Here is a 10636-nt window from a genome sequence, read left to right as displayed (position 1 = left end):
ACATAACAACATAAGGTCAATCATAGCCTAACGCTGTCATAATGCCTATGTCATTCACTTCACTTCATCTCATTATGTAGGCATTTTATCACCTCAGATCATCACAAGAAAAAGAAGACTGAGTTCAGTATAGTAAGATATTGAGAGAGACTATATTCACATAACTTTTTTTTACAGTACATCATTGCAATTGTTCTATTTTACTACTGTTGTTAATTGTTTAGTATGCCTAATTTATAAATTAAACTTTATCATAGGTATGTCTGTATACAGAAAATAGTATACTGTCCCTTAGAGTGTTTCTTGCAATTACAAATAACATATTTTTTAAATTCGATTTTGATATTATTGATAAATCAAGTAGTATTATTTGCCCTATTGATTAATGCTAATCATTTGTTAAGTCTTGTATTTTCTCTATAGACACTGCAAATAATTCCAAATGCCAATCTTCTTTTTACTTGTGTTGTGCTGACTAGGACTTCTTTTTCTTTTTCTTTTTTAATTTGACAGAGAGAGAGAGAACATAAACAGGGGGAGCAGCAGACAGAGCAGGCAGAGGGAGAAGCAGGCTCCCTGTTGAGCAAGGATCCTGATGTGGGGCTCTATCCCAGGACTCTGGGATCATGACCTAAGCCAAAGGCAGATGCTTAACCAATTGAGCCACTCAGGTGCCCCTGTGCTAACTAGACTTCTAATACAAAGCCGAAAATGAGCAAGAATAGAGAATATATTTGTCTTTTTCTTACCTAGAATACTTCTAAGTATGATATTCATACATACTTTTGTTACTTTTATTTAAGAAATGTTCTAGTTAGCTAAAAAATTTTATCATGAGTGCTGACAGTTTCCCAGAATTTTTTATAAATTTTGAGGTATTAAATGGTTGTTCTCCCTTAATATTACAGTAAAGTTCTTATATATTGAATATTGTTATATTTGGTTATTGTTTATATTTGGTTATTGTATATTTTATAGTCATCTCTGTTCATAAATGAGCATAGCCTACAATTTCCTATTCACATACGTTCTTTTCTCAATTTTGCTATCAAAACTATATCAGTCTCAAAAAATGAGTTGGGGATTTTTCCCTCTTTTATGTAATGTTGGGTACATACAAGTCTTGAACTTATCTATTTTCCTAGTGAAATGTTCTTTTCATGTAACAATGCTCTTAATTTTTCTTATTTATTTGTTTGTTTGTTTTGAGAGAGAGCATGTGTGAGCACAGGGTAGGACAGGGAGAGAGAGAATCTTAAGCAGCCTCCATGTCCAACTTGGAGACTATCTTGGGGCTTGATCTCATGATCCTGAGATCACGACCTGAGCTAAAATCAAGAGTCAGATGCTTAAACAACTGAGTCACCCAGGTGCCCCACAATGCTCTTAATCCCTAGTAACTAAAGAATAATATTCTTAATTCTTAAAGAGTATTTGTTACTAACATATTTATATTAATTTTCCTCTACATTAGCCTGGCCTAAAATATATTTTGTAGCCTTTAATTTTAGCCCTTATGTGTCAAGTTTAAGGTGAGTCTCTTAAATATTACAGAGCTAAATTTTTAAAGATCTAATCCAAGATTCTCTGCTTATAGCTACCAAATTAGTTCATTCATATTTGTTGTAATACTTAAATATTTCCATTTATTTCTATTCTAGTATCTTGAAACTTCTATTAAGCAAGCTTTTTATGTATTTCTTTTCTTCTTCTTCTTTTCTTTTTTTTTTTTTTTTTTACTTTCCTAACTTCTATTATATTGGTTGTTTCATTCTTTATATACTTTGGAAGCTACACCACCTATTCCTATTTTTAATGATTATTCATATTTTAATGTATATCGGGCTTATCAAATTATAAAATTAATCAATATACCTTCACTCCTCTTAAATAGAGAATCGTAGAACATTTTAACTCTGAGGTCTCCTTCAATCTTACATGTTATTTTTGCCCAGTTTTTAAATTCCACCTTGCTTTTAAACTTTAAATTCCACCTTGCTTCTAAATTCTCCCTCCCTCCATTTATTGTCAACATCATTGTTATAGTTTTATATAATACTTCTTTAGATTTATTAATATTTTACCAATTTAGTCAATCATCATTGCTTTTTGTTTCCCACTCTTTCCTTTGGGCTAAATTTCTTTTTTACCAAAATTTACCCTTTGTAAATTCTTATAGTGAGGCTCTGTGATTGCTAGATTCACCCCTTCTTGTTTTTCTAAAAATGTCTTAATTGTGTCCTCACTCTAGAATGATAACTAAACCTGGTAATTCTAGGTAATTATTTACTTTTGGCATTTTTAATATATCATTCTACGGACTGCAGACTTCATTTGTTATGTCATATTAAAAATTCAGCTGTTTGAGCAATCTGTGAAATAAACACAATCAATGGGTTTTTTTGTTTAAAAAAAAAAAATTCAGCTGTTTGTTTAATGGTCACTCCTTTTGTAACCAGACTTTTTTCTCTGGTAGCTTACAAAATCTCCATGTTTTCTTTGTTAGAGTTAAGTTTCACTACAATATATGGCTGTGAATTTATTTGCATTTATTCTGTCTTGTATTCATTGTGCTTCTGACTCATTATTCATGTTCTTATATCAACTTTTAAAATTCTCAGTCATTATATCTTTATGCATTGCCTTTTTACTGTTTTCCCTTTTCTTTATGGAACTCTTATTAGAACTATGCTGAATCTTCTCACTTTATCTTCAATATTTAAAATTCTTTTATATTTTTTATTTGAAAAGTTTTCATTTGAAATCTTTATTTTTTTTATATCTTTCATTTGAAATTTCTTTCCTAGCTAGTGTAGCTAACTCTATGTTGTTTACATTCAACTTCTCAGACGTTGTATTTGAAAATGACAAGATGTGATGCTTTTTTCAGTACTATAAATTTATAGTATACTTTTGAAAGGAATCCTGTATACCCACTGAGGAAAAATCTTGCTTAAACATTGCGTTGTACAAAAATCTGTCAAGTACCCACATGAAACAACTGGGATACTTTCTCAAAAACTTCTCCAAACAGTATTCCAATAAGATGAAATATACCATTCAGAGTTTCAATCTCTTCTCTAAATTTTGGAGCTAGGTTGGATAAAGCACTGGTCAAACTCTCCACTGCCATTGTCTTTATCAATTAAAGACAGTAGTCCCAGTCATGGTACAACCCATGTGAGGATGAATTGCTATAGCTTTTTCAATGCTGCTGGACTGCACAAGTTGGAAGGTAACTGTCTCCTCATCAGCTAACATATATCTTTTGATGTCCGTGTCCCAAGGGCTATAGGACTAAGCTTAAAAACCTTAATAACATATTCTATTTGAAATTATCATACCATATGAGGAACATGAAAAGGGGAGAAGGCAGAAGTTGCCGCTTGGGAGTTCACTAGCCAACACACCTGTATTGGCAAACAATTTACATAAACTGCACTGCGCTAAGAATTCCCTTTACAACTCACACATTAGGTTTTTTTTTTCTTTTTTTTTTTTTCCTTAGCAATGACTATAGTAGTCATTATTAAGAGTTCTATTTTTTTTATTTGCAAACATGTCTGCCAATATTGGCAAATACACTCTTCCATACCATCTTACTTTCTATAATTTTAATGCTTACTTTTACACTTTTAATTATCTTAAATGTGCCTACTTTATCACTTCAATTGCTTTCTATTATCTGAAGGCTTGGGAAATCCATGTTCCTTTTTACTGTGCCAGGTGGCTCTCATTCATGGCATGATATTTCCTCACCTGTTTTACAGTCTTGGATTGTGACTTTATCTTCAGCAAGTTCTACTGAAATCTTTTGCCACAGGGGTGAAGGTATGATCCTCAAAAGTGGTTTTGCATTTGCTACTGTAAAATATCCCAGGGACATCTGCCCACAGCAATTTTTTATTGAATTTCTTGGCTTGAGGTGTCCATAACATGTGGATATTATAATTTCAAACCTTGAGTTTCAGGTTCTCAGAAGAGATTTTCCTGTTTTTCCCTCACCCCTGCCTTCTACCTCCCCAACACACACACAGATAAGCCTTCTCATTATCTCCCTATGTTTTTTGTGTGATGTTTTTCAGTTCACCTTACAACAAAGAGGGTGCAGACTTTCAAAATCCCGGCTTTATACAAGGGTTTTGTTTCAGACTGTCTGCCTATATAAGACCAGCCTCATTTCCTCTCTATTGTAGGCATTAAAACTCTCCTGCCTCAACCTCCAAGGAAGACTTAGCATCAGCTCAGACTCATACTTCTTTGATTTACAGTCTTCTTTATCCCTGGGACCTGTAGGTTTCCATTTTCTCATAAGCGCAGTTATATATTTCTAAGAATTTTTATTGCATTTTATCCAGCATGTATAGAAGCTATTAGAAAGAGAATTTTCTGTTTTATCTGCCAGCTTGCTGGAACCAGAAATTCTCAATTTTATCTTTTAACAGGCACTTCTCTTTTTGCACTAATGTTATAATGCTTTATATTCAGTTTAATTATATGATTATAATAAATTTAACTGAAACAAACAGACCTGTTTGTTTCACATACACAATAATTCAATTCTTTGTGAATATACAACTCTGATTGGTAGAAGCAGAATTTTAGGGCATACTAGAAAGTGTCCTGCAAGCCAGGTGTGTTTTGAAGTCTATAAACATCAATTTAATGTGTTTCACAGAATGAACAGGGAATATTGTTAAGTCTAATAAGGGGGTTAAATGGAAAATAAGAAAGCATCCATCCTAACTTTTAGGAATGGAGCAGAGGAACTGGTGAGAAATGAATCTAGAAAAATTTGTTTGTTTCATGCCTTGAAAACATGACTCATTCTGAGGAACTTGACCTTAATCCTTAGGAAATGGTGGAGGAGGGCACTTCAATATACAGAACTGTGGGTTCTGAATGAGAAGACATACAGGAAACAACCTGCATAAAGTTTTGCACAAATGTAAGACATTTTTTCTTATTTCAGTATCTATAAAAGCTTCAAAAAGCCCCTAGAAGTTAATGAAGCAGTATAAGTATTCTGATATTTAAATGGCTATAAATTCTTAAGCTACTTCAAGGTCTTTGCAGATGCTCTCCTATGGAACACTGGCTCTACTCATTCAGCCTGTGCCCCTCAGTAATTTTCTCCACCACCCAGTGAACCTCAGTTACATCCTCTACAAAGAGGTCTCTCAGCACTTAGTGATAGGGGAAAAGAGAACCCTCTTCCAAATGTGTTCATTCTCCGTGTACCCTACCTCAACCCAAGAGCTACTGGCTGCTACCTATATTTGCCATTCTGGTTTTCTTTAGAGCTGTTTTTACCCCTTACTAATTATGACTCATTGGTAGTTAATGTTTCTTTAGTTAAGCTTTTTCTATCTGAATAACTGTGTTGTTTCCATCTCTAAACTGGACCCTGAACTGGTAACACACACTGAAATTTGAGAACCAATATCCTAGATCACAGAATTATCCCAGAATTTAGAGTAATTTTCACCAAAAGTAGGTGAACAGTTCTAATGACTATATAAATGTTCCTTGGAGCACCTGGGTGGCTCACTTGGTTAAGCATCCAACTCTTGATTTTAGTTCAGGTCATGATCATTGGATTAAGCCCCACAGCAGACTGCGTGCTCAGCATGGAGTCTGCTTATCCCTCTTATTTTGTTCCTCCCCTCCACTTGTACTCACTCTCTTTCTCTTTCTCTCTCTCAAATAAACAAACAAAATCCTAAACAAATAAATAAATGACTATTCCTAAAAGATTGAGGGTCATAAGTACCTGAAACTTAGAGGCTCAAATAACTATTTATTCAGGGAAATTCTCACATACAGTGTACTTTTACAGCCATGTATGTAATCTGTACATGTGTACTGCTACTCTTCTAACATAAGGCCTATAAAACACTAATTAAATTTTTTAATCCCAAGTAAATATAATTTAAGGTAAGATTAATAATCAGTGGAAATCAAAGATAATATTTATAATTACACTTAAAAGTTGTTTGCAATGTGCTAAAATTCTATTTGAGTCATGAAACAAGTACAAAAGTCAGGAAAAGAAAATATATTTTTAACAGGACATTCCAAAAGGAACATCCTCATGCTCACTTCAGCAGCACATATACTAAAATTGGAACGATACAGAGATTAGCATGGTCCCTTAGCAAAGATACGCAAATCTGTGAAGCACTGCATATTTCTCTTTTGACAAAGGTGGTAAATTCAGACAATCTCATGATCTAATAAACCTTATTTTCGTTAATAAAGAATATCCTTTTTCTAAAAGAAATACAAGATTTCACACATAACATATTATAGCCATTACTGTAGTGAGATAAACATTGCTAACAGCAAGAAATCCGACCTTAATTTACTTATTGAATTAAAATAAAAACACCTATTCAATCAAAGTGACCAGTCCACTGCTTCAGTGAAACATTTCTTTTAAAAAATTAGGCTGTTGAAATGTAAGGTCCAGAAAAGAAAGTGATGATTGCACATCAAAACTGTAGGTCAAAAAGTTTCAGAACTTCAGCTTTCCTTTCCAAGCAAACTTCAATTATATGAATCTAAATTTTCAAAAGGCCTCTTATCAATCCCTGCTCCCCAAAAGTGGGCCAATGTAAAAATCATTCTTGATCCAGAACCTTGGAAGATTTTAGATTCAGGGTACATTCTTAACATCAGATTCATCAAAACACAAAAATCAGAAAGGTATTCTATCTTTTAAGGTATTTTCTTGCTAATATTGACACTTACATGAATATCCTTAGGCTTGACATTATTGAATCTGAAACAAGTGACTAAAAAGTAAAGGTCTTCTCCTGGCAGAACCACAGCAACTTGTTCAGAGGGCTGAGGGGTCCCTGCAAGTCTCAGTAGCAGACTGAAACTTCAAATTCTTCCCATCTTCTTGGTATATAAATTAATGTTGAGAAAAGTACTACTTTCAGATTTTCATTCTTGCCTCCAGTTTCCTTTGAATTTTAGTGGCTTCGATTCTTTGTCTTCTATGCAGAAATGTCACAGCAGAATCTCAGAAGTCCCCCCCACCCCCCCTACCCCACTCTGGGCCGCTGGGGTGAGGAGGGTAAGACACTGCACAGCACTTCACGAGATTCTTAAAGGACATCTTGGAGGACTTGGTGCTCAAAGGGATGCTCCTCCCCAATAGACGGAGCCATCTTCAGTGGCAGCTTCTGTGAGATGTAAAGACCAGGGAACTGTGTCCCTCCAACAGAGAGAAGGAGCTTGTGTCTGTTACTCCATGGACTAGCAACTGACAATGGCGTCCTCACTCGTGGTGCCTGTTGTCTGTTGGTGTCTTTCAATCAGCTGGGCAGCCCCCTCCTTACTGCTACCTAGCCAAGGCGACATCCAAAGCTTCATTCAGTTACTTAGCAGGCATTTGTGCATTCCCTTCCAACGACAGGCACTGCATGACCTTACCCTAAGCTGACAGCTTCACAGATATGCATGCGGTGATGGGAGTAGAAGGGAAGGGTTGAGAATGCTGGCTTTGAGGTCAGGCAGACTCAGGGAGAAATCCCAATTCTGTTACCTACTAGCTTTGTGATCTTAAGTTTGCCATCTATAAGAAGACAATACTTCACAGCATGGTTGAAGGAACTAGATGAAATCATATACAGAGGGACTGAGCGTGTGTCTGGCATATCATAAGAGTTCAATAAATTGTTATTACTTTGTTATCATTATAATTATTTTTTAAATGTCCCTTCTGAGCTCCTGTCCAATATTTTCAACTGCCTAGAGTTCTCTCTCCCTAGTTGGCCTCTGTAAGTACATCAAATGCATATTTCTAAAACTGGACCCATTAGCATTCTCAGGAAACCCATCACTAATTTTCTTAATCTGTCATTAACTTTATGGACAAATGAAATATCTGGAAGCCACCTTTAAGTCCTGTTTCTTCTTCACTTTGATATATTTAATATCGAATTCAGTCTTTTTTAACTCATAAATGTATCCCTTTCTTCCTATTCCAACTGGCACTGCCCTTGTTTATGATTTCATTCTCTCTTTCCTGCACAGTCCCTACATCCAGACACAGGAAATCTTCTAAAGAATCCTGAGTTCAAATATTCTGTTCTGTGAGCCTATAACTACATTAATACTTGTTGAACCATGTTCTAATTTTTTTACTCAAGAAATCCAGCCTCCCCACTGGCCTCCAGCCTCCCATCTGTGCCCTAAGTCATATGCCACTCTGCCACCAGAATGGTCATTTAAAAAAACAAATCTCACCATATTTCTTCCACTCAAAATATGGACAACCCTCCACTACTGAGCTCCAGCTTCACTTCTGAGCCAACCTCTCCTGCCAAATTTATATATAAACATGTGTGTGTGTCTGTGTGTGTGTGTGTGTGTGTGTGTGTGTGTGTGTTATGCACTCTAGTCAAATAGGGCTGGGTTTTCCAAAGTCTTGAAGACTTCCATTTGTGACCTCTACCTGGGATCCCTTCCTCAACCTGTGCCCCTATTCTGCCTTTCCTCCAACTGCCACTCATTCTTTCTCATTCTTAGAAAGTCACTTCCTCTGTAAAGACTTCCAAAACTTTTCTCCAGGGACATTTAGCCAGTTTTGCTTCTGGCCTCATATGGTAAATACTCCACCATGGGCTTATTACAGAACAATTCCTCCCATGTATGACTCTCCCACCAGACTTTGGGCATTCATTCTACTAGACTTTGAGCTCTGCAGGGGCAAGTCAACAGTTTACTTCTTTATACTAACAACCTGTGGTTGGTTTTTGATAAACGCTTAATGTACAAAAGGATGAATAGACAGTTTAATCAGACGTGGAGGGAGGGAGCACTCAGCTCAGTTTCAGAGGGAAATGGAAAATACTCACTGGTATTTGTTTAGTGGAGAGGAAAGCAGCATCTCAAATAATAAGAATTCACAAAGAAAAGAATGGCTTTATCTTTTCTCTTACAATGAGAGGCACACTGAGAATTACAAAATTACTATTAGATATCCAAGTAGCCAAAGGCCTGTGGAGTCAGAGAGTATAACAGAAAGGTGTCAGTGAGCACTGTGTACAGGCCCTTAGGAAAAAAAATGGTAAGTGATAACCAGTATCCCAGGTCATGTGCACAAGGCTTTGGGCAACTGGTGGAATTATTTGGCAATTTGAGGAAGACTGATAGCCCCATGTAGAAAGGTATGAGTGGGCATTCCACTGATAGTAAGATCTATACCTTGATCTTCATTTTCATTCCCTGAGTATGTAACTGTGTCCAAATTTCCCTCTTTTAAAGGACACCATTATACTGAATTAGGGACACATCCTATTCCAGTATGACTTTGTCCTAACTTAACTAATTACAGTTGTACTGATCCTATTTCCAAAGAAGGTCACATTCTGAGGTACAGCAGATTAGGAATTTAACATATCAATTTTTAAAAGGACACAATTCAAGAGATTAGATGGTGTTCATCCCAGAAGATCCTGTTTTCCCAGCATCTTAAGACGGCTTATGAGAAACACATAAGGAAGACAGCTGGGTTATTGATGGCTTAGAAAGAGAAGGGGTAGGAGATCCCTAGAAAACACTATTGACTAACCACCCAATCACTGGGACCTGGGGAAGGGACAGACTATAAAAGGAGGGGGAGGAAGGGTCTTCAGAACCAGACCCACCTCTAATTGCTCTTCTGTAGGTCATGGAAGATGAACACCAAGAAGTTCTTGGGATAAAATCACCACCAGACTTGAAGGTGTCCAAGACTGGGAAGGCATTGTGCCAATAGGTTTACCCAAGTTCCAAGGTTTGAGAGAGATTGATGAGTCACTGAAATTGAAGTCCTGTCTAATTCCTTGTATCCAAATACTGGTTATACATAAAACATAAATTGTTTGGAAAGAAAAGGAGAATTTGGTTAAACAGTCTCTCTGCTTTAATTTACAGAAGACAAAACCAAGACTCAGAGTAGGGATTATATGCTATGATGTAGAAGAAAGAGCACAAGACCAGGAGGCCAGAGAACACTGTTAAATCCACATTTTGACATTAAGGAAACTTTAGCAAACTTTATTGACTCACTGAGCTGCACTACCATATCTTAAAATATGATACATCCTTCAAAGAATGGTCAGTTGATTAAAGGAGATAATGCATGCAAAATTACCATTCAACTCTAAGAGATGTTTCAATGAATTCCTAAGTACAGTGATCAAATCTTATTCTTATTGAATCTACATCTAGCACACATTAGATGTTCAACAAATGTTTGTTGAATGATTGAGTGAATTCAATCTCTACAAAGATAAAATCCTAGAATACAATGTCCAGATCTCAAACCTGAATACTAACTATCTGAAGCCTTGAAAACAGACTTTCCAAATGTCCTTTTTTTAACAGCCAAGCAACCCCAGAATCATAAGGACAATAGACTTCCTGAAGGCAGCATCTCAATAATCCAAAAGAAATTCTATTACTATGGTTGCTGCTTATGTTCTCAGAAGCCTATGGGACAGACCACATCCCCTGACAAAACTCAGAGGAGTATTCTCTGTACTCAGGGAAATCTCCCCTGAGTATTAACTACACATCTGGTACACTACTCAAAGGGTAGGCAAGTGAACCCAGAAAACAAAACCATAACAGCCAGGAA

General features: G+C 36.1%; 1 pseudogene; it reads left to right on the top strand.

Moving 5' to 3' along the window:
- Nucleotides 1-6094: 6094 nt before the first annotated feature.
- LOC116868239 lies at nucleotides 6095-6195 on the top strand (annotated as a pseudogene).
- The last annotated feature ends 4441 nt before the right edge of the window (nucleotides 6196-10636 follow it).

Source organism: Lontra canadensis, unplaced genomic scaffold (assembly GCF_010015895.1).
Source record: "Lontra canadensis isolate GAN:19392208 unplaced genomic scaffold, GSC_riverotter_1.0 scaffold14, whole genome shotgun sequence".
NCBI lineage: Eukaryota > Metazoa > Chordata > Mammalia > Carnivora > Mustelidae > Lontra > Lontra canadensis.
Note: the sequence above shows the minus strand (reverse complement) of the source record. Positions and strands in the feature narration are given on the sequence as shown.